The sequence below is a fragment of the Nicotiana tabacum genome, chromosome 5 (assembly GCF_000715075.1).
Source record: "Nicotiana tabacum cultivar K326 chromosome 5, ASM71507v2, whole genome shotgun sequence".
Classification (NCBI taxonomy): Eukaryota; Viridiplantae; Streptophyta; class Magnoliopsida; order Solanales; family Solanaceae; genus Nicotiana; species Nicotiana tabacum.
Genome location: NC_134084.1, coordinates 12,853,242 through 12,877,274, shown reverse-complemented (window position 1 = coordinate 12,877,274; position 24,033 = coordinate 12,853,242). Strand labels below are relative to the sequence as shown.

At 35.5% G+C, this 24,033-nt stretch overlaps 1 pseudogene; it reads right to left on the bottom strand.

Annotated features, from left to right (window-relative positions):
* Positions 1-7,039: 7,039 nt before the first annotated feature.
* On the bottom strand, positions 7,040-23,605 carry LOC107807493 (cis-abienol synthase, chloroplastic-like; annotated as a pseudogene).
* Between the last annotated feature and the right edge of the window lie 428 nt (positions 23,606-24,033).

Here is a 24,033-nt window from a genome sequence, read left to right as displayed (position 1 = left end):
TAAGAGAGAGGTCTGAACAGCTTACACATGCATATGTAAGGAAAAGAAAGTTTAGAGAATTTAAACACATATGAGAATTGGGAAAGGGAAGTCCTAAGTTGATTAGCCTACAGGATCATACCCATGCAATGACCGGTAATCACTCCTCAATGAGGGGCTATACGTTATATTAGCGCGCAGTCATCATATCCTTTTACTATTCATTACCCTCCCCTTAGTGGTTATATAAGTGAGTTTAATTAACGACCTCTAAAGCGTGCTGCTACCCGTCCCTTACTTATGGTCTTGGAGGAATTTAGGACCTCTAAATCTGGACAGTTCTAGATGACCTAAGGTTTTAAAAGGTAAAAATCTAGGCTACAGGCAAATAACATGTAGGACAAGTAAATAGGAACAAACAGCTAGAAGGCTCATATTTACCTCCGCATATATATAGGCAATCAAACAGCACGTCTAAAACACAGATTTTCAAAAGACGTTCAGAAATCTTAAGAACATGATATCTAGATGAACATCACAAAAACAGAACATGTAGCGTTTGTTTTTTAGGGAAGTGGCTGGATCCTAACCAGTTTGCCTATTGGTTTTACATCTTGTTAAACCTGGATAATTTCACATATAAATAGAACTTGTTTCACGATTATTTACCGCCCTAAGGCCAGCCTAAGTGCGTATATGCAGTCACAATTTTGAGAAGACATTTTTTGAAGTCATTTATCCTACAGGCATGCTTTCTAATGAAATTAATTAACACAACGCTGAAGGCTATTAAAGAAACGAGTAGGATAATTGATTAAACTGATTCAGAACCTACAGGCGTGAGTTTTAATTAACTGGTTTTAGATCCTATAGATATGATTTCTAAAGAGACAAATTTGAATATATGCCGTAAATGAAATTGAACCTTAGTTATTTTATTCCCTATAGGCATGGTGTCTAATCATGTAAAGTAAAGCAGGCAGAACGTATTTGACCAAAGCAAAACCCTATAGGCATACTATCTAACAAAACACATTTGAACCAAAATGAACCCTATAGGCATGTTATCTAACAAAACACATTTGAACCAAAAATGAACCATATATGCATGTTATCTACCCAATGGCTATCCTGGGCAGTGCTCATACCCAGACTTTCTCAAATAAAGACTGATTATGTGCAGTGTGAAAGAACTAGCCCTGATATGCCAGAGTTTAGAGAGATCTCAGGGATCTCTAAGTAGTACATATACCAGAGGGCCAGGACTTAATAAACTAAGAATAAGTGAGAGTGCATAATTTTGAAAAGGTTTTGGTTAACAGTATAAAGAAGGGTCTTAGGAGTGAAAAGATTTTCTAAAAACAGTACTAGTTTGGTAAAACAACAATTAGAAAAGCATGAAAAATATTTTGAAATCAGAACACAAGTCACAGAACAAACAGCTTCAGAAAACACTTTGGAAAACAAATTCCACACAAGGAGATAGGGGTTGGGGACACATAGAATACACCTCAGTGTATAGTGGAGCATATAAACAACAAGGTACATAGAATTCTCATGGGGTTCTACAGAACTAATAGGTTAGCTATAAGGTAGGTCATTGAGACAAAGAGCAAGGATTACAGTAAAGCCCGATTGAAAACACATGAACACTAGACAAAACCAACAACACAACTAAAGTTACCTAAGGGACTAGATGACTTAACATGAGCAATACAGAATGGGCAAGAACTTAAATGGACAGGCTAGGCAAATATCAACAAGTAGACATAATGTAGGAATGTTGAACAAAACAAGATTTAAACATGCTAGGTAAACAATAGACAGGCCATCATAATTTAGACATGCTAATCATATATGGAACCAAGCAGTATTAGGCATGTTAGATAAATAGTAGACAAGCAAGTAAGTTGAGACATACTAATCACATATTGAACAAGATGTATTAGGCATGCTAGATAAGCAGTAAACAGAAGCAGGAATGAACTCAGGTCTGATGAACTAAAGCAATAAATAAACACATAGGTTTAGATTCTAAAATTTAATTAGAGGCATACCAGTTAAGGGAAAGAGAACACAAGATGTAAGACAGGTGTTGTGCAGTTTCTAGCCTTGGCTTACAGCCGACAAGACTAGTGAATATCACAAGTAGCAAAAAGAATAGAGAGTTTTTTTTAGAGTGTAAGAGTAGTTGATGAACTAATGTTCGTCTCTTGAAGGAGAAAAATGAGAGTGTATATATAGCACCTTAGTGAGTACAATAAATAAGGTAAAGAATCATAGTTTAATCAATTAGGAGCAATTAATCAATTACAAGTCAATTACTATAAAAAAATGTCCGGAATAGACCCCTTGATTGGGGGCAATTAATTAACGGTCAGAACTGGGACTGAAAATAAGGCAATAATCAACACCAAATCATATAAGGAATCCATCAAATCCCTAAGACTGATAACTAATTGAGGCAAGTGTAATTTGTCATAGATAGGAAATAAGTAAAAATATTACGGAAAATAATGATTTTAACCAAGAAAGAATCATTCAAATTCCCTAAATAGAAATCAATTAAGCGACAAAATCCCCAAGCATAGGATTTAACAGGAAAATCACTCAAAAACCCTAAATAGAGTCAATTAATATGATTAGTTCACAGAAAGAAACATAATAGAGGAAATTAGTGTTACCATCAGAACATCTAGGGTTCATACATATGGAAGTTAACCAAACACGTAAAGAGATGAATAAATAAAACATTGAAAGTAGAAAAACCTTTTGAAGAGGAGTCTTGTAAAAACTCTAATTTGAAAACACTTAAATAAGGAAACAACCATGGAAAACTTGAAAGCATGTCAACACACAGAGATTCGAACAATAAAAATCATAGAAAGCGAAACATGAAGTAGCGCAGTGCTTAAAAATCGGTTAGTAGTAAAGAAGTAAAAGGACCCAAAAGAATAGCCATGGAAGTTTGAAAATACTTCAGATACCAGAGGTTCGACCAACAAACAACAAGAAAGTAAACCCTAATATAACAAAAAATGTTCAAAAATTGATTAATCAGTAAAAAAAATGAAGGAGTCTTAAGGAAAAAATACTAATGAACTCATATTGCTCCAGATCTACAAGGATCTGGACGGATTCAAGTCCAAATGCTAAGATTTTGAAGAAAAGAGAAAGGGTAAAGAGAATGTGGCCTTTGAATCAAGGATTTGAGCCGTGAAACTTTGATAGAAAGCACTCACAGCCCATGGACAGGCTCTTTGAAGAGTTTTAAACGAGATCTGGACCAGATTTCTTCGAGGTCCTTCCACAAAACCACACAATCGAGCAACCAGGGGAGATAGGAGATAAGTAGAGGCCTCGTACAGCCATGGGAAGCCATAGATCGAGTAGTAATCACAGAGATTAGGGCTAGTTTTGGGTGGCGGCGGATAGGGTTTAGCTTGGTTTCAGAGACAATTTGAGAGAAGAGGGTTTCATGGGCGGCAGATATAGGCAAATGATTTAGGGTTAGGGGTTATTAGGAATAAAAAAGAAAAGTTTTACGGGGGCCATTGATCAAAGGGATCAACGGCCACGATCTGATGGGGTTTTGAGTCGGGTATGTGTCATGAGTTTGGGTTGGGTAGATTTTAAGCCTGGTTTAACTGAATTGGGACTGAGGGGAGGTTGAAATTGGGCTATATAATTAGGCTAAATCCGAAAATAAGAGGGTCATTTATTAAATACTCATTTAATTGGTAATACAATTTTAAAAATAGCTAATAGGTTGTAAAAAATAATTTTCTTGCCTGGAAATATTTTAAAAAATATAAAAGTCTATTTGTGCAATAATTGAAACTTAGTACAAATGCAAATGATAAAATTAAGCCACAAAAATTATTATAAAACTATTTGTGATGCAATCAGTGATTGTTTTATAAATAAAATATTGGGAGAAATTAATTAAAATATTTTAAAATGCAAAAATTGTATGAAAAAAATATTAATTGATGTTCAGGCATAGTTTTAATATATTACGGAAAAATTGGGTATCAACAATAGTAATTAAGGTCCGTCAAAGGAGATTAGGGGAGAGGTTTATATAGTAGTAAAATTGAACGAACAAATATGGAAAATAGTAAATCAAGCACAAATAAGGGAAAAATTATCACATGCAATCACTAATAGAACCAATGAATGAGAAATCGGAGTTCAAACCCTAATCGGAATCGGATTCAGGGCATACTGTTCACAGACCCTAATCACGACGGAATCAACGGAGATATGCCACAAACTAGAAGAAATTTACTCTTTCTGAGTGTATAGAATTACAATCTCATCCAGAACCATAGAATCGAAGCCAAATCTGTTAGAATCGAACTTGCCATAAGTATTAAGGTAACAAAAGTTACCATAAGTGAATGATGATAGCAGAAAAGGTAAGTAAGATCCATGTCTAACGCGTATGAGAAAGGGAAAAATGGGGTATTTTAGGTTGGTTAGGGTTTGGTACCTGAAGGAGAAGAGAGCAGGTGAGGGCGGCTGCGGAGAGATGAGTGAAGGCTTAGGGTTTGGGTGAGTGTAATTAAAAATGGGGGAATGATTGTGAGTCGTTGATCATTTAAGATCAACGGTCATGATTAGAGGAAAAGCGGGGCGAGTCAAATAAACGGGTACCGAACGGGTTAAGATTAAAGGGGTCATCTGGTTTGGGCTGGGGAGATTGGGCTTAGAGGTTTTGGATGTTTGGGCCATTAAATTGGTCCAGAATTGGTTTCGAATTAGGCTACAAACTAAATGCACAAAAATTATAAAATATTTATGAAAAGTAATTAACAAATAGTAAAAATTATTGTTTGTCTAGTAAGATGCTTGAAAATAATAATTTAACATTATAAAAATATAAAATACTATTTGGACACAAATAATGTAATAAAATGTAATTATGCACGACATATAGGCTATTATTGCAAAACTATGTAAATAGCTTAAAAATACAAATATACTTATATGAAAATGGGGTAAAATATTATGAAACATATATGTGGATGCAAATAATAAATTTAGATAAATATCATGAAGCATATATATGGGTGCAAAATAATAAATTGAATGATTGAGTCATCACAAAATAATTTAAAGGGTAATTAATAAATATTTGAACAATTTAAATGCAAGAAAATTGATTTTAAAGCTTTAAAATTATGAAAAATTGTAGAAAATGCTTGTGACTCTTGTAAATTAGGTAATGATGCAAAACGATATTTTAAAAGTATATATAATATTTGGAAAAATATGAGGGCAAAATTGGGTATCAACAGCCTCTGCTAGATTGTTGCTTTTGGATTGAACACGGACTGAGAAAGCCATGATTAAATCTCTCATTTCTGACTACACCTCCTATACCAGCTCTATCAGTTTCCATAACATAACTTCCATCTGTATTAACCTTTACCATAAGGATGAGAAAATTCCACAGAATTAAAATATCTTGCTAATTCTCGGGATTAATGAAATAAAACATATAATCCTAAAGATAACCAAATTACATTTAATAGCAAGATTGATTAGATTTCTACAATGTTTTCCTTTTTTATTGGTTGTTTTGATCTTTGCTTCATTATTCCATGAAAATAATATGAATACAATGTCATAGAAAATCTTGTAATCTAATGCATCTTCTGGATTTTCTGTTTCTATTTAAAAATAATAATAAAACCTTGGCTACTCTAAGGGATATAAAAATTATTGAAGCAACTTCAATGAAGTTGCCCAATTTATCCTGGAATAGACAAATTAATTGACATATCCTGTGAGTGTACGCGTGGTACTTTACAAGATGATCGTGCGTGCATAATTAGCCAGGCCAAACCTGATTCCAGAGGAAGGCTTCTGTCTTTGGTTGGCCAGTACCGTAAAGGCTAGATTCGGATTCAGAATTTAAATTTAGGATGTATTTGGTATGAAAAAAAATATTTTTCAATTTTTTTATATTTGGTTGGCTTAAATATTTTGAAAAACATTTTCTTCATCAACTCATTTTCCTTCAATTGGAGGAAAATATTTTCCTTATCTAGAGAAGGGAAAACATCTTCCAAATATCTTTTTTAACATTCCCCACCATATTCCCCATCCCTACCAACCCCCCTCCCCACACCCCCATCACATCATACCCCACGTCGCCCCCACTCCCCACCCTCTCCCCCACCCTAAATAAAAATATTATTAATAGTATTTTCTTTTCATGATGTATAAAAAGTGTTTTATTTCATTTCAACAAAATGAGTTTTTTCTTTTCATCTTGAGCCGAAGTTCTATTGGAAACAATTTCTCTATCGTCACAATGTAGGGGTAAGGTCTGCGTACACACTACTCTACCCAGTCCTTACAGTGTTGGATAATACTATGTATATTGTTGTTGAGTTTTTTTCTTTTCATGATGTAGAAAAAGTATTTTCTTTTATTTCAATAAAATGATTATTTTATTTTCATGTTGTAGAAAGAGTACTTTTTTTAAACCAAAAAAGAGTATTTTCTTTAATAATTATGGAGCATAAAGTTCAACGTTATTTTGCGCAAAAAAAGTAAAGCAACACATTAGTTCTTTTGTTTTTATATGAATTTTTAGAAGAATAATTAAATTATTGGAGAAAATAAAATCCTGAAAATGTTGAGTATTTAGAGGAGGAGGGGGGGAGGCAATGAAACATGGGGACTTAGGGGAAGGGGGTGAGGAGAGTAGCATAAAAATATATTTTCTACTCTCTAAACAAACAATAGAAAATATTTCATGGAAAAAGTTTTCCACTCACCAATCAAATAAAGGAAAATAAGTGATAAAACCACTCATTTTTCATGAAAACATTTTCTAGGCAAAATATTTTCTTTCATACCAAACATACCTTTCATGGGTTCGATTTTTAAGATTTCTAGCATTGAATTCATTAAAATTATCCGTTCAATTCAAATATATACTTGTCGAGATTATAGTAAGTTTTTACATAAAAATTCATAATTCATGTCAAAAATTATGGGTTCAATTGAATTCGTAGCTGAACGACTACATCCGACATCAATAAGGCCGCAAGCTATCTCTTTTACCCGAAGCTTTTCTTTGATTTGTCTCTTTATAGATCCATGGATAGAGTTTCTCTTAGTTTCACATTCATTTTCAAATAAGTAAATCAAATATGGCTTCAGGACAGGCATGTTATGTAGAAAGATTGATTGGTTTGTAAATTACTTCAGTAATATGGTTTTTCATTTTCTCCGGGAAGCGAAACTCATCGCCATGTGAATATAAGCAATAACACAATTTGCTTGTCTTCCAAAAAAGATCCCTGCAAACTTGTGGCAACTGTCTTCCTCTTCTTTGAGAAACAACCATCCCTAGCAACTCTCTTCTTTGACTTTCTAGCATTTCCTTTATTTGTCTTGTAGCCACTTCTTCTGACATAGTTCCTTGACTTTGTGTTATTAAAATTGAGACTATATTCGGTGACCTTTCTGCTTGTTCTCTCTGCAGGAAAACACAAGAGGATTTAAATTATACTTCTATACGCTTATAGTGTAATAATATTCTTATACTATCAATATAGATTATAAAGTTTACTTATCAATTATTCCAGGTGATGAACAATAAAGTTCAGTCCTGTGCACTAAGTTCCCACTATTCGTGGTGTCGGGGGAAGAGCTGGACCATAAGGGTCTATTATATGCAGCCTTACCCTGTATTTTTGCAAGAGGTTGTTTCCACAGCTCGAACCCGTGAACTCCTGGTCACATGGCAGTAATTTTACCAATGTCAACAATCAATGCTAGTACTAAATAGAGCTACTCGCAATTACCTTTAAGTGACCATGTTGGGTGTGGAAATAAAGTCTCATATTGGTAGCTGAAAAGATTGAGAAAAACCAAACAGGCTTGGCGCAAAGTGGACAATATCACACCATGCGAAGAGTATATTCGGGCTGGTTGAGCCCAACAGCTGGTATTAGAACCCAAGTTCAGAGGGACGAATATGGCGATGGATGAGCGATGGTGTGGGGCTCGGTTTGTTTACCCTTACGAGTTTGGAGACGCGCATACAAGATGAAGCTAGTGGCGGGCTTCGGTTGCCATAATACTCTAACAATGTAAGTTGCAAACAGTGAATCTCGGAAATTGGTTCGTGGATCATAGTAATAGGCATCCACATTGGTAGCTGAAAAGATCGGGAGCCTACATATAAAGTATATAGATTTCCTAATCGTGTGAGGCTTTTGGGAAAACCGTGCGTGCTTGACTGAAAGCGGAGAATATCACATAATATTAAGAGTATTTTCGGGCTAATCGAGACCAACAGACCAAAGTAGTGTTTAATACTTTTTACACCTTTTAATTCAAACTTAAACGCTAAATGAATTAGCAGTAGAATTACCTTGTAAGTTCGTATATCATTATGGAGTCGAGCCACCATACTTGTGCGATTGCATAAGGCACTGACCTCAGAACATTCTATGAAATTTTCGGACAATTTTGGTCCAAGAAGATATTGTGTTGTGAGGACAACACACGGAACACCAATAGTCACACATGCAACAGACAAGTACTCTTCTATGCTTGGGGTTGTCTTACTTTTCCACCAGTCGAATTCCATCAGCATACACTTCACCAAATCAAACCACTATACAAAAAATACGCATATATTTCTAGTCAATTGAAAAATATATAATAGGAATATATATGCATGAATTTTTTTACAGAATATATAATTGCTGCATACACTTTTTCGTACCATCTTAATAAAATGATCTTTGACAGATTGACCTTGTCTAATTTCTGCTTTTGCCGCAATGTCCTCTATTGTTTGATAAAGTGCTGAAAAGAAAATGTTAATCCTCTCTGAATGGAATCCGACAGTTGAGTATTCATCCCACCTGTAATAGGTAAAGTCTAATCATAAGCTCAAGTGCCTCCACAAAATGTGAATTGAACAATATAACACATGCAAGTTAAGGATTTAGAGCCGGTGCAAGAATGAGTGTGACATTAAGATATGTAAAGCCGACCCAGGATTTGAAAATGGAGGGCACCACTATTGAATAAATATTTGTGAAATGCTAAAGCTGGAATCGAGCCCAGGCAAGGCACAATAAGTCAAGTTGTGTCCCCTAAATCGACCAATTCAACTGCCTAAAATTTGAATCGTAGGGTGTCAATCAAAATATATAGTTATTCTAGATATATACACATATATACATACATTTTTTCAAAGTTACCGCGTGCCAGTGAAAGTACTCTAGCCAAAAGGTAGGTACACAATCGAGTAAAAATAAGTTTCTTCTTTTCCACCTGGTTTTTAAAATATTAAAAGAGGTGAAAGATGATTACAATAGTTCAACTCATGACCTCAACTATGAGTTTGAATCCCTTCGTTTCGGCAGAACACCTATTAAGTAATTCAAGGGACTTCAATATAAATATATATATACAAGTCGTTCCAATTTCTTTGTCTTCTTCTTCTTCTAATAACAATAATATAACGGATACGGAAACAAATACCTCTCTAGTAATTCTATGATGTTATGCAGTTCTTCTTTGCAAGCAAAACCATCGAAGAAATCATCCACTAAAGTTATAAGCATGGTGTTCTTTGCATAAGCGAGACGAGCATCAGAGTATTCAGGTTCGAAGAGAGTGGAAGCCATTAGGAAATAAGAAGTATATAAATGCTGTTGTGAAAAGTCAACTTGGTCCAGTCTGCAATCTTCGAACCACCTACAATCGTTATTTATAAGAATGACAAATTCGTGAATGGTCACTAAAGTTTCAGTTTATTGCACCAAGAATTGCTAAATAATATATATAAAAAAAAGTCACTCAGCTTTACCTGAATATCATAAAAGTCACGAAGCTATTTTTTTGTAAGCAAAAAAGTGAGTATACTTCGGTTACATAGCACAGAAAGTTGTCGGTAGCAAACAAAGGAGGTATTTTTATGATGTTTGGGCAAAGTTGAGTGACTTTCAGATTTAAAAAAGATAGTTGATACTTAGGTAACACATAAGTTGAATAACTTTTTCATTAAATAGTTTAATAACGTAAATATTGCACAGGCGTCTTATTTGGTCGCCCCCATTTCATCTATACCCATTTTTTTAAAAAGTTTTAATTTGTACCTACTTTTTAAACAATTTCAATCCCTTTCTCCTCCTCCTCCTCAAAGTTATTTCCGCTCTCAATCCGATAGACCACTCCTTTTTTTTATTACATGGACAAAATTGAGCTAAAATTTTCTCCATATAGCCTAGGGTTGTTATTCAGTTGGTCCCACTGAATGAAAGTTACAGTTGAAAAGAGAGTAAAAAAGTCCTTACGCACAAATTAAAAGGTAACACTACCAAATGAAGAGGTTTCAATAGGTTTCAATTCTATGTAGTAAAGTGTAACAGGGGTGATTTGTGTCACTCGAACTCAGCCCGAGGTTCACCTCCGTGCGGCAGTCAAGCCCAGCCTTGACTTCAGCCTTTCCAACACTTAGTTTTATTTTTAGGGACGTTTGAACTTGGAATGAAAATAGGCAGCAAAAATCTGTAAATAAAGGCACACGATATACACGAATTTCTTCCCAACTTGTATTAATAAGTGAATACAAGAACACAATAGCCAACCCTATGGCCAAGACAAAGAATTCCCTAATTCCCTGCCCAAAATAGTTTTCCCACCCTTAGGAAAATAACTTAGACGAATTTTGGCTAACACAATGCCTTAGACTAAGTTTCTGCCCCGTTTTGGGACAGGCTAGGCAAATATTTAAAGGCTACAATCAGTTGACAAGCCCCCAACTGATGGGCAACAAGTTAAGACAAAGTACAAAAACGTGGGCACACTTTTAGGCCATGATCAGCATGTCTTGGAAGAGGTTGCAACTGCCAACTGCTTCCCATGTGTTTGGCACATGTTTTCCAACTGCTGCTTGTGCACAGCTTGGTCTGATTTTCGCCCAGCTGCTTTGTGCCAAGGCTGGCATTGCGCCCAACCTTGCCTTTGACACTGCTCCGCGCCAATGTCATTGCCACAGCTCGCCACCCACTGACTTAGCCGCACACATTCATTGTCAAAGCTGCCCGCCCATGTCAAGTCGCCCCCGACTTGATCAAATATGTCCGTATCATTTGCCTTTGCTTGTCCCGCCTTGCCTTGCCTTGCCTTGCCTTGCCTTGCCATGTCTTTGCCCCTGCTTGACATGGCTTTGCCTAGCCATTGTTTTGCCAACCCGCACATCTAAGTAAAATGCGCCTTGCTTCCGTTCAAGGTGCATTTGTCGAACTCCGCATTGTCCGTCATGCCGAGCAGCCCTTCATGATGTTGCCCCATTTTTCAGGTTGTGTGCCAAGGCCATCATGAAAATCCTTGTCACAACCCACACCTGCCGAGGACCTTTGTCAGGGGGTTAACAAACCACCCCCACCAGAAGAATTCGTCGTCCTCGACGAAGCAGCTTCCGCATTTTTCAGCACCACCATAGGTCCCAAATATGTTGTTGCTTGCACATGTTCTTCCTTGTTTTGTTCATCTTCACTCTTTTCTTCTTCAAACAATGCTGAAAGCCGTTTAATTCTTGGACAATCCCTCGCCATGTGTGGCCCTTTGCAAATAAAACAGCCATCAAACTTGCTGTTTTGTCCCTTGTTTGTCGAAGGTCCAGCACATTGCTTTCCCTTCTCATTGCCATTGCCCTCAATAGCATTACCCTTGTCATTTCCGTTTTTCCTCCACTCTTTTCCCTTGTCCTTGTTCCCGTTTTTGGACTTTAAAGTAGTAGAGAAATCAGAACCATCTTGTCCCAATCGGAAATCACCCAACGCATCCGCAGTAGCAATGGCACTAGGAAGATCTTTCACATTTTGCCTTCGGAGTTCCATTTGCGCCCACGACTGCAACCCGTAAAGGAAATTATGCAGCTTGTCCTCCTCAGACATGTTGCTAATATCCAGCATCAAAGAACTAAAATCCTTAACGTAATCCCTGACCGTTCCAGTTTGTTTCAACTTCTTCAAACGATCTCTAGCAATCCAGCCCGCATTGCTAGGAAAGAATTGATCCTTCAACTCTTTCTTCAGCCCTTCCCAAGAGTCAATCTTCGGCCTACCAGCACTTACATCATCTGCCACGCGCGTACGCCACCATAGCTTTGCATCATCCACCAAGTACATAGTCGTAATGGGGACTTTGTCTTCATCTTGCACTTTGGCAGCATGGAAGTACTGTTCCATATCCCACAGGAAGTTTTCAAGTTTCTTGGCACTCCTTGCGCCATTGAACTCTTTAGGCTCCGGAATTCTGACCTTGGTACGATCTGCCCCACGCTGTGCTTCATCATTGCCAACAGCACGACACAGCAACCCATTTTCCGTTTTCAGATCTATGCACTCCTGGCTCAGTCTGTTCATCTCGGCCTCAAGATAGGCGAGACGAGTTAAGATAGCCAGAAATTGATCCCCATCAACAGTTCCGACGAGTGCCTCTAATGCAACAACCTTTTCCCTCAGTTCTGAGTTGCCACCAGCCATTCTTCACAAAATTCAACCAATGAACGTTGTGTCTTCGCCCCGATCCAGCCTGGCTCTGATACCAGTTGTCACAGGGGTAATTTGTGTCACTCGAACTCAGCCCGAGGTTCACCTCCGTGCGGCAGTCAAGCCCAGCCTTGACTTCAGCCTTTCCAACACTTAGTTTTATTTTTAGGGACGTTTGAACTTGGAATGAAAATAGGCAGCAAAAATCTGTAAATAAAGGCACACGATATACACGAATTTCTTCCCAACTTGTATTAATAAGTGAATACAAGAACACAATAGCCAATCCTATGGCCAAGACAAAGAATTCCCTAATTCCCTGCCCAAAATAGTTTTCCCACCCTTAGGAAAATAACTTAGACGAATTTTGGCTAACACAATGCCTTAGACTAAGTTTCTGCCCCGTTTTGGGACAGCCTAGGCAAATATTTAAAGGCTACAATCAGTTGACAAGCCCCCAACTGATGGGCAACAAGTTAAGACAAAGTACAAAAACGTGGGCACACTTTTAAGCCATGATCAGCATGTCTTGGAAGAGGTTGCAACTGCCAACTGCTTCCCATGTGTTTGGCACATGTTTTCCAACTGCTGCTTGTGCACAGCTTGGTCTGATTTTCGCCCAGCTGCTTTGTGCCAAGGCTGGCATTGCGCCCAACCTTGCCTTTGACACTGCTCCGCGCCAATGTCATTTCCACAGCTCGCCACCCACTGACTTAGCCGCACACGTTCATTGTCAAAGCTGCCCGCCCATGTCAAGTCTCCCCCGACTTGATCAAATCTATCCGTATCATTTGCCTTTGCTTGTCCCGCCTTGCCTTGCCTTGCCTTGCCTTGCCTTGCCATGTCTTTGCCCCTGCTTGACATGGCTTTGCCTAGCCATTGTTTTGCCAACCCGCACATCTAAGTAAAATGCGCCTTGCTTCCGTGCAAGGTGCGTTTGTCGAACTCCGTATTGTCAATCATGCCGAGCAGCCCTTCATGATGTTGCCCCATTTTTCAGGTTGTGTGCAAAGGCCATCATGAAAATCCTTGTCACAATCCACACCCGCCGAGGACCTTTGTCGGGGGGTTAACATAAAGTAATATAGCACTATTTTGTGAGGTTGATAGTTCAGTCTGAAAAGACCAGCAAAAAATGAAAAAGGAATGGTAATGGCAAAGATAAAAAATCAAGATTCTGTTTGTACCGAAGAAGTCTATCTGAGGGTTTGAAAGGGATGATTTGTGATTGAAACTTGACAAAATATCAAATGTAAGTTACAAAAAAAACTTTAGCTCTAGAGCTGAAGTTCGTCAGTTACAAAACAAAAACTCGCCAGTTATAAAAACAAAAACTTCAGCTCTAGAGCTGAAGTTCGCCAGTTAAAAAATAAAAATTTCAGCTCTTCGCCAGTTACAAAAACAAGAACTTCAGCTCTCGCCAGTTACAAAACAAAAATTTCAGCAATTACAAACAAAAACTTCAGCAGATAGAGAATAAAACTTCAGCTACTATGCTTAAGTTTGACAATTACAAAAAAAAACTTCAGCACACTTGCTACTTCAGTCTCATCTACTAGAATGCTGAAGTTTTGCGTGATTGTCTTTGCTACTTCAGCCCCGTATGCTGAAGTTATGCGAAAAAGTGGGTACGCTTGCAATTTTTTTTTTGCAAAGCGGGCACAAGTTAAAAAGTGACCCAAAAAGCGAGTATAGATGCAAATGCCCCTTTAATAACTGTGATACAAAATAAAAATCGAGCACACAACACCTAAGAAATTACCGTTATTTAAGAATGTCTAGTTCTAATTAATCGAGTTAATTAGTGGATATACCTCTTGAGTTGTTGAAGTTCTTCTTTGTATCGGGCTTGGCACAAGTTAAAATCGTGTAATGAGAACCTTTGTAAGTCTACGTTTTCAATGTTAGGAAACCTAAAAATGAGAGAAAACATAAAAATGTGACCTTTTTTCATATAACATCATGTAATCTAACATATATATTTAGAAACAACTCGTGAAAAAGCAAATGAAACAGCAGTCCAAGAATGTAAGGTGTCCCTTCTTTTTCCGGGTAAGAAGAAAATACCTTAGGTCAATGTTCGAATATCAAGCGCTACGATGAAAGAAGGTGTCCAAGTAATTACCAACTAATTAAAAGTAATGGGTTATTCTATATTCTAGTCCGCCTATAAGTTTGAATGCATAAAAGCTCAAAACAAAATATAAGCATATACTTACTCTGCCTAAATTTGTGTGTTTTACTTTCCATTTTAATATTTTTAGTTCAAGATCATAATATTCACAAGTTCCCTTACTTAAATTCGGTGCTAGTCAAATAAGATACATAAAATGAAACGAAGGGAGAAGTAGAACTATACAATATATGATATAAATTTGCTTGAAAGAAGAAAAAAAAAGACACTGGTGCTAGAATTGTACCTGTAAGCTGCTTTTAAGATTTTAAAATTGTTCACTTCATATGACTCGATGTATCGCCTGCTTTCTACCCGATCATGTGTGGCATAAAATTTCCTCAAAGCAAGTTCCACCTGATATATTTCATAGGTTAGTGATGGAATATCAAAAAATTGAGGTGTAATACATAAACAGGCCCTTAAACTTAGCCTCGGCTGGCAAGTACGCCATCTAACTTTGAATGTGCATAAGTGGGCAACTCAGCTTGTATAGAATTGAACACGTAACACAAATGTTGGCGTGGCACTGATGCGGCACATAAATTGTGGAGGTGTCTAGACGATTTTGTAAGTTGGAGTGTTCAACTGATAAAGTGGAGATAAGTTGAGGTACTTACTTGTGCACACCCAAAATTGGAGGACATAATTACCGGCTGAAGCCAAGTTTGAGGGCTTGTTTATGTACATTCTTTATTGATTAATATATTACAGGTGATACCTCCTTCTTTGAGCTATCAACGATGTCCTTGTCTAAGAGTTTTTGCTCCATAAAAGTTCTTGTCCAAGTATAATTTTATCTAAAATGTGATCTTTCTCGTCATGAGTAGCCATTTGTGAAGCTTTGTGGAGTTCAAGAATTGCAACATCACTGGCAAGTTGCCCTCTTGATGTTCTAAAGAAACATTCTTCATTGACAAATCCAAATAATAGTTTTTCTGCACAAATATATAAAATTAATTTATTGACAAGGGATGGTTGCTCATATGGTCAGTTTCCCACATCTATCATCTCAGAGTCGTGAATTCGTTCAAGTTATCAAATAAGCAATAGCTCAAACAAAGAAAAATCAAAGGGTTGGTTGAAAAATCAAAAAAATTATATATATCAAATTAATCTATTGATGATGCATTAGAAAGAAAAAAAAGAAATTACTGTACTAAATTTTATGAGATTCAATTACGGACCTGTGGAAACTTCATAGTTGTTCATCCGTAAAAGTCGAAACGCCATGGCACAACGGGCAACATCAGAAAAAATTTCGTCATTCTTTTGTTGCCAAAGCCTATTCATAGTTTACCATTAATATAATAATTAATAATTGGAGGTTTTTGGAAACAAATTGTACAAAATAAACGATGATTATCAACTCTAATTACCTGTAAATTTCATCTAGAACACTTTTGACTTGTGTTTTAAAATACCGATCTACTCCAAGATTTTGAAGGGCATCAACCAAGCAGAGACATGAATGTATCTTTGTAGGGTATATAGTGGGAACTATAAGACCATCAATTGAAAAAAACAATTTATATTAGTAAAGCTAACGATGGGTGTATATTACCAACACACATACGAAATTTAATGTGCTGAACATATGGAATTTTCAACTTATTCCTATATACAGCAACCCATTTAAATCTTGTCAATTAATAATATTAACATCATAATATAATTTCTTTTTTTGTTTAACCATCCTGTATCCACAGCTCACTAGCCCGACTATTAAGGATTTGGGTCGGGTAGTCCCTCTACAAGAGTAAATTGCTCCTACTAAGAAATTTCGGATAATTGCACTGGAGGGACCTTTTTACAATCATTGTTGAAATTTGGATCCCATTAAATAAAGTTTTAAAAAATAGCCTTGTGTCAGAAATTTAAAGCACATTCTTCAAAATGTTGAAGCACTATAAATTGTGACGAACAACCGAATCAGAGAACCATACATGTGGTTTTACTTCTTCTTTTATAAAAAGAAGGAAGTAGGTAAAAATAGTCACCATTTACCAAGTCAATGAAAAATAGCCACTATTTTGCTGCAACAGAGACCGGTCCAGCATAATATACTGGAGTTCGGTGCACCTGTGTATTAACTCCAGCATATTATGCTGGACCGGTATACTTTGCTGGCTCCAGCATAATATACTGGAGACTGGAGCACCAGTGCTCCAAACTCCAGTATATTATGCTGGACCTGTATACTTGCTGGAACTCCAGTATATTATGCTGGAGTTTTAGTGTACTTATGCTGGAAGTCCATCATATTATGCTGGAGTTCCCGCATACTTATTCTGGAACTCCAGTAATAATATACTGGAGTTCCAGGATAAGCATGCTGGAACTCCAGCATAATATGATGGCGTATTTTCCGGGTTTTGAATAGTGTTTTCGCTCAGATTTATCTTTACATGAAAAGTAACTAAATTTCGATTACTTTTGAAACTGGACTATTTTTGAACGACCAGTTGTAAATCGGCTATTTTTGAATTTCTCCCCAAAAAATCCTGCTGGCTTTTCTACCAAAACTTCTATTACTGGGCCCAAAAAATCAATAGTGACGCGGAATAATCCTATTTAAATCTCCCCCGACTAGTTCCTATAACCACATCATATATGGAGTAATATATTTGTTTGCTTAAACAAATAATCTCAAGGTATTACAGTGAACATGGTACGTACCCCAATTTTTGTGCAGTTCCAAGATTGAATTTAAATATTCAAAGCATTTATCATCGTGCTGATGGTAAATCAACGCAGCTGCGGTAGTGGCTGGTGAATCAAAAAGCGACCCGTTGTTTCTTTGATGAAGCATTGTTGTTTTCCAATTACAAAATTCCCCAAGCCCTTCAGCAAAATATTCAAGATTCTCTATATTCCCCTTCAAATCATTCTTTAGGGCTCTAGAAATGGCCCAACAAATTAAAATAATAATGAGTTTAGAGAAGTAAGATATGTTCATTAGGATGCAATTATATATGATGAAGTCTAGAGTATCAAATATATAGTCTGTCACATATTTGCAATATCCTCTCTTTTTTTATTCTATAATTAATTAAGTACTTAGGCGTCATTTAGTTATCGGGATAAGAATATTAATTACGGCGTAAAATTTTGGATTGTATTTATCTCATGTTTGGATATGAGTCGGGGTGGCAAACATGCAGGTCGGGTTGGATATGGATAAGTTGAAAACGAATAATGTTAAAATAGATAAATTATCAGACCCCATTCATATTTAATACGAATAGAAAATGGGTTAACCTAATATGGATATCCGTATTAATTATCGCTTTTTGAATATGACACTCTTGAGAAAATTCCATATTTGACCTATTTTTAAAAAGTTCATTATACAACCTATTTTAGCGAATAATATGGGTAGATAATTACTTTTTTTTTTATCGATTTTGCTACCACTAGATATGGGTATTAGCTAATATCGATATAAATTTTATACTATAAGAATTTTATACCATAAAACTTGATATTATTTATCTCATATAGAAAATGAGATAGCTAATCTTATGGAATATCCCTACCTATGAGATATCTTTGTCTATCCCACAATTGAACCAAACGACCCCTAATATATGGAGGGATGCTCGAATCATATTTTCATTGGGGCAAAATACATATTTTACCCATCGATCTTATACCCAAATCCCTCGTACACACCCGTTAAATGCGGGAATAGTATTACACACCAAAACTTTTAAAAGTGTGTCAATTACACACCACTTCGGTGTTTGACCACATTTGCTTAAAGATTGCTATTACGTACACGTGTCAATCAGCATCTGACACATGTCATAAATTGAGGAAAAATAAAAGAAAAAATGAAAAAAAAACCTCTCCCCCCCCCCCCCCCAAATCTCCCCAAAAGAAAACAGAAAAGAAACCCCCTCTCCTCATCTTCCCAACCCCATTATCTTCTCCACCACCACCAACTCTTCCACCATAAGCACCTTCTTCCCAAACTACTGATTCAATTCTTTGTCGATTTTTAACAAGCTTTAACAACATTCATCACAAATTCTTATACAAATTTCAAATTCAAGTTCAAACCCAAAGCTTCAAATTTGTTAATGATGTTTTTGAATTTTATCAAAATTAATCACCAAATTTTCAACATATTTTTAGTAAATTTTTACTCAACAATAATCACGAATTCAAATTAATTTTCTAGGTCATGGAATACCAAAATCAAATTCTGAAGCTTTTTCAAAAGGTCAATAATTGTGATTTTTACAAGACCCAATAGCTCCCTTTTTCTTCTTCTTTTTTTCTTCTTAGTCATGGGGGGTGAAGAGGCAAAATATAAGGGGTAGACAAAATTAGAATGGGGATTGGGGAAGAAGACGAATAGGGGGGGGGGGGGAGAGGGCTGGGGTTTGGAGTTGAGGAAGAAGACATGAGTTTATATTTTTTTCTTTAATTTAAAAAGGAAATAGTTGAAAACAGAAAAAACAAAACAAAAAAAACTTAATTTCAGATGACTTTTTTAGTTTTCACGCGCCTCTTTTATGTGTAATGCATGCGTGTGACACATGACAAAAGAGGTGTGTAATACTATTTCCATGTTTAACAGGTGTGTAAGAGAGATTTGAGTACAAAATCAATAGGTAAAGTATGTATTTTGCCTTTCATTGGAAATAAAATACTGCACTCAATAAATTAAAATTTTTCACTGCTTTCTTGCTCCGTAAAGTACACCCCTATATTTTCATAATTTTTAACTTCTATATGTACTTATAGGATAAAAGAGTTTTTTACAACATGTTAAAATATATTGATAATGCAAAAAAATTTTTACGGAAAAGAGCCAAAACTACTCTCGGTATATTTGACTTAGTATAGATTTGTCCTCTGTCTACCTATCGAGCCAAAAATACTTTTACCATTATTTTTCAGGTTCACTTATGCATTAAAACTAGCAGTCCTATCTGTATAAAAAAATCAATTAATATCCACGTGTCAATTTTCTATTATCTGAACTTAAAATCCACCCTGAATAGATCAAACCCACTCGTATGTGAAGACCCATATGTGCATGGAGGATATTGTTGTACCAAATCCAATATCTAGGGGTAGTTTTGATTCCTTTGTTATTTTTTTTATTAATCATCTTCTTTCTTTTACATTTACTATTGAAACTGTCACTTTTTGAAAATGTTTGTCAAGAAACCTTAACTTTCACAGTCAAATGTCATTTACGATGATAAATCTCATTTCCTTTCTCATCAGGTAAGATGATCGAATAACCCATTATGAATCTATGGGCTTTAAATTTCTGAATAGTCTAGTTTTTTTCTTCACAATTTTTTTAAGTTTTGCAAAATCTTAGTAATATGCTAGATCCACATGATTTATTGTAGAAAATGAAAATTTTAAGGCCTAAGTACTCATCATTGAACGATATCCCAATTTCACAACAAAAAAAGACATCAAAAAAAAAAAAAAAAAATTCTAATTGGACGACCCTTTCGATTAGCATAACGTTCTTGCTGTTATTGTTTGGAAATGAAGGAATGGAGCAAACGTAAGAGTCATGCGTATGCTGGCCGCGTGGTTGCGATGGAGAAGAAGTGGTGGTGGCAATCATGGTAGTGGTACTGGTATAGTTGAAAAGATGGAGAAACTAATTTTTTTTGACAATCAAGAGCTTGACCATTTTTTAGGCGGGTCGGATTTTTGAATTGGGTAAAAAATGGGTTATGAGTGTGTTTATTTAATTGGGGTCATCGTTTAAAATTAAACCACTAAGAAGTTGCCATGTATAAGTTAGATAAACTTTTTTATTTGGCGTTGGCCGTTAGTCATAGGGGAATAAATTAGTCAGAAAGATAATGGTGGCGTCAATTTTGGATCAATAGGTGGACAGAGGGCATATTTGTACCAAATCGAGTAGTCTTAGTGCATTTTTTGCCCTTTTCAATACTTTTTATACTGTCAGTGTATATAAGTTAAATCTATATTAAAATACTATCATAGGAGCAGGGACGGACCCACGATAGTTCAAGGGGGTTCATTTGAGCCCGCTTTGTAATTTTTCTCTGGAAATTATCTTTTCTGCCCTCCTGTTTCTTAATTTCCACTTCACTATTTTCAAGTTTAAGAGTAGAGCCATGGTTGTACATTTTTTAAATGTATAATATTGATTTGTTTTTTTTATTTTCTTCATGTTTGTTCCATCAAAATTTGACACCCTCTGGATATGAAACTTTGATATTGCTTCTTCGTCTTCTTTCTTTTGTTGTTTATTTTAAATTAGTTTCTTTTCATAGTTTTGGAACTTTTTTTATAAAATTATTAATTTACATTTGCTTATAGCTTTCTTTCATTGTGTTTTGTTTACTATTAACCCGAGTTAAATTAGAACTAATAAGTAATTTAGTGTTTTAATATAGGTCACATCGATGATTGTACGGTTAAAGCTTGTCTAAGGTTTAATAAATTTTTGACTTTATAAAGGTAAGTAGATTTGTTGTTAAAATTTAGGAAGCGTTATTAATTCTTTTTTGAAAAGGTCGCTATTTTAAAATAAAATAAATAGTAGGTGGCAAACCTCTTTTCATGTTTTGATAAAAACCAAAATAAAGAGAGTATGGTAAATTATGTTTGTTAACTCAGCGTCGTTTGTAGTGTCGATTGTAGCCGAGGATTTTAGTATGTGTCTAAACCGTGTTGCATAAAGTTCTGGGTACTGTATAGGAGTTTTATATGTCAATTAACAGATCTGAGGAGTTTAGCTATAAATATGTGGAGTGCACTAATTAATTGTTTAGTAAATTAATTATAAGTTCCATATATGTGAGAATATATATATTAACCATTTTACAAAGAAGAACCGTACCTTTCAATTGTCAAATCACGTTTAAGGATCATCAGATTTACAAGGTCAGGATCCAAAGGCAGATTCAAATTCAGTTCTTTTGCATAATTGATCATATTGGGAAATATGATATTAAATCCTTGAGGTGAAATCTGATTCTCCTCTTTAACTGCCCAACCATGCGTCTCAATAAAGCCAAGGCCTGAAAAAAATTGAATGAAGCAATTTTTTTTTACATCATTCTTAATTTAAAAGGTAATACTAACAAGTAACAACTCAAAATAAGTGAAAATTGTACATAATATATATATAACCCTTAGAATATATGATATCTAGCTTGTTATAATATATAATTAGACCCCTCTATAACAACCTCTTCATATAACAGTCATTCACTATAAAAGCTAAGTTTTTCTCGAAATCGATTATTATGTTATGTTATAATATATGTCCTCTATAACAGCTCTTAACTATAGCATCCAAAAACTATCAGAACAAATGAGTCTGTTATAAAGAGGTTTGAATATACTAATCGTATAAAATTCTAATTTATATAGTTTGTGTGTATAAGTCTAATTACCTCTCTCAACTTGTGTATCCCCAATTCTCCATTTGGAGAGGGCAAGCAAACATGCAAGAGTAGAAGAAAGAGAGTCCTTGACGAGCAATGGATGGCTAGGATTTAGCCCCCAAGATCCATCTTCTCTTTGATTTTCAACAATCCAATCCAAACACTGAGGAAAACATGGCTTGTTTAGGGAAACTCTTGAAGGGACCATAGCCACCCATGCTGTGTCATAGAAAGAAGGAGATAGCTCATTTTTTCCAAACGTTTCCCTTATTCTCTCCTTTGCATCATTGAAACCATCCTGCGCAAGCAAACATGTAAATATAAAACTTCAGTAATTGGTTGGTCGGGTGCCAATGGACGAGTCAGGTCGGATATGAAAAGATCAAAAATGTATCAATAATTTTTGTTGTTGAGAAGATTGAAAATTGGAGAGGATTAGGCTAAACAATTTTTTTTGGGGGGGCCCAAATAGTCGTCCACTCAACCACCTCAACTAAAAAATGGCAGTTGGAGGTATAATGTATGCATAATTTATGTATTATATGTGTATAATTATGTCTAATCAATATATAACCTATGTCTATAGCTAGAAAAAGTAAACAATGAATATGATCGAGTAAAGATCCTGAGAAGACACCTAGATAGAGGCGGATGCAAGGCATCAGTATCGGGTTCAACTGAGCCTAGTCAAAGGCGGATCCAGGATTTAAATCTTTGGGTTCAATCTCTAAGTCTTTTAGCATTAAACCCATTATATTTTTAAAGTTATAGGTTCATACCTACTATTCGTTACTATTTTAATAAATTCTTATACGTAAATTATGCTTCGCGTTAAAAGTACTAGGTTCAGATGAACCCGATACCATAAGGCTAGATACGCCCCTAAACCCAGTACTTTTGGCGTGAAACATAAATTTATGTATAAAAATTTATTAATATTGCAATATATAGCAACATGAACCTATAACTTTAGAAATATAATGGGTTCAATGCTGAAAACATTAAAAATTTAACCCAAAAAATTTAAATCCTAGATCAGTCACTATACCTAGAGTGCCTCGATTATCTTAGCTGAGAGAAAATGGTTGTCTAAACGGACCGACCAAAGTTTGGTCCAAAAACTTTTTGGAATGACTTTAAGACATAAACCTCTTTTTGGAGACTCTTACCATTGATGAAGCTGCATCGATGCTGCATCTTACTATAGATGGTCTCTGGTAAATTGCATATTCTTTGCATAATGAGCAAGAAAAACAAAAAGGAAACACTGAAATAATTAGAAATGAATAGGTATCTCAAGAAAACAAAAATATATGTATGTATGTATATGCAATAATCAAAGTGCCTAGCTCTTACTAAATGAATCCAATTTGTCATTTCCCAGTTTATGATCAGGGAGCCAAATGATTTTGTTTCTGCAGCCAAGTAACATTCTGAGATGCACAGTATTCCTGATGAAGAGAGAGAAAGAGCCTCGAGAAGGAGAGATCTAGAGAGAGAACCAAGAGGAAGACATATCAAGAAAAAGATAATGTATAAGCTATAATGTTCGCAGTGCCCGCCACCAATGGCGGTGTCAGAATTTTTATTAAGGAGTGTCAAAATATAAAAAAATAAACACACCAAGAAATCAAACGATGTCATTATATAATATATATACATATTTTAAAAAATAATTATCGAGCTAAATAATATAATTTTCTGACGAATGGTGTCGGTTAACACCCCTAATTAGGTGCATGTGGCTCAGCCACATTACACTACTGTCCAAGTCAACGAACTCCCAAATAGAAGTAATTAAAATATTACTTCCTTTTCGTATTTATGAAAAAGAGTTTGGCTAAACACAAAGTTTAAAATACAAATTAATGCTAGCTTTTGAAGCGTAAGATGTATGCAAAGTACAAAGCTATTGTTACTACGAATAATTACATGA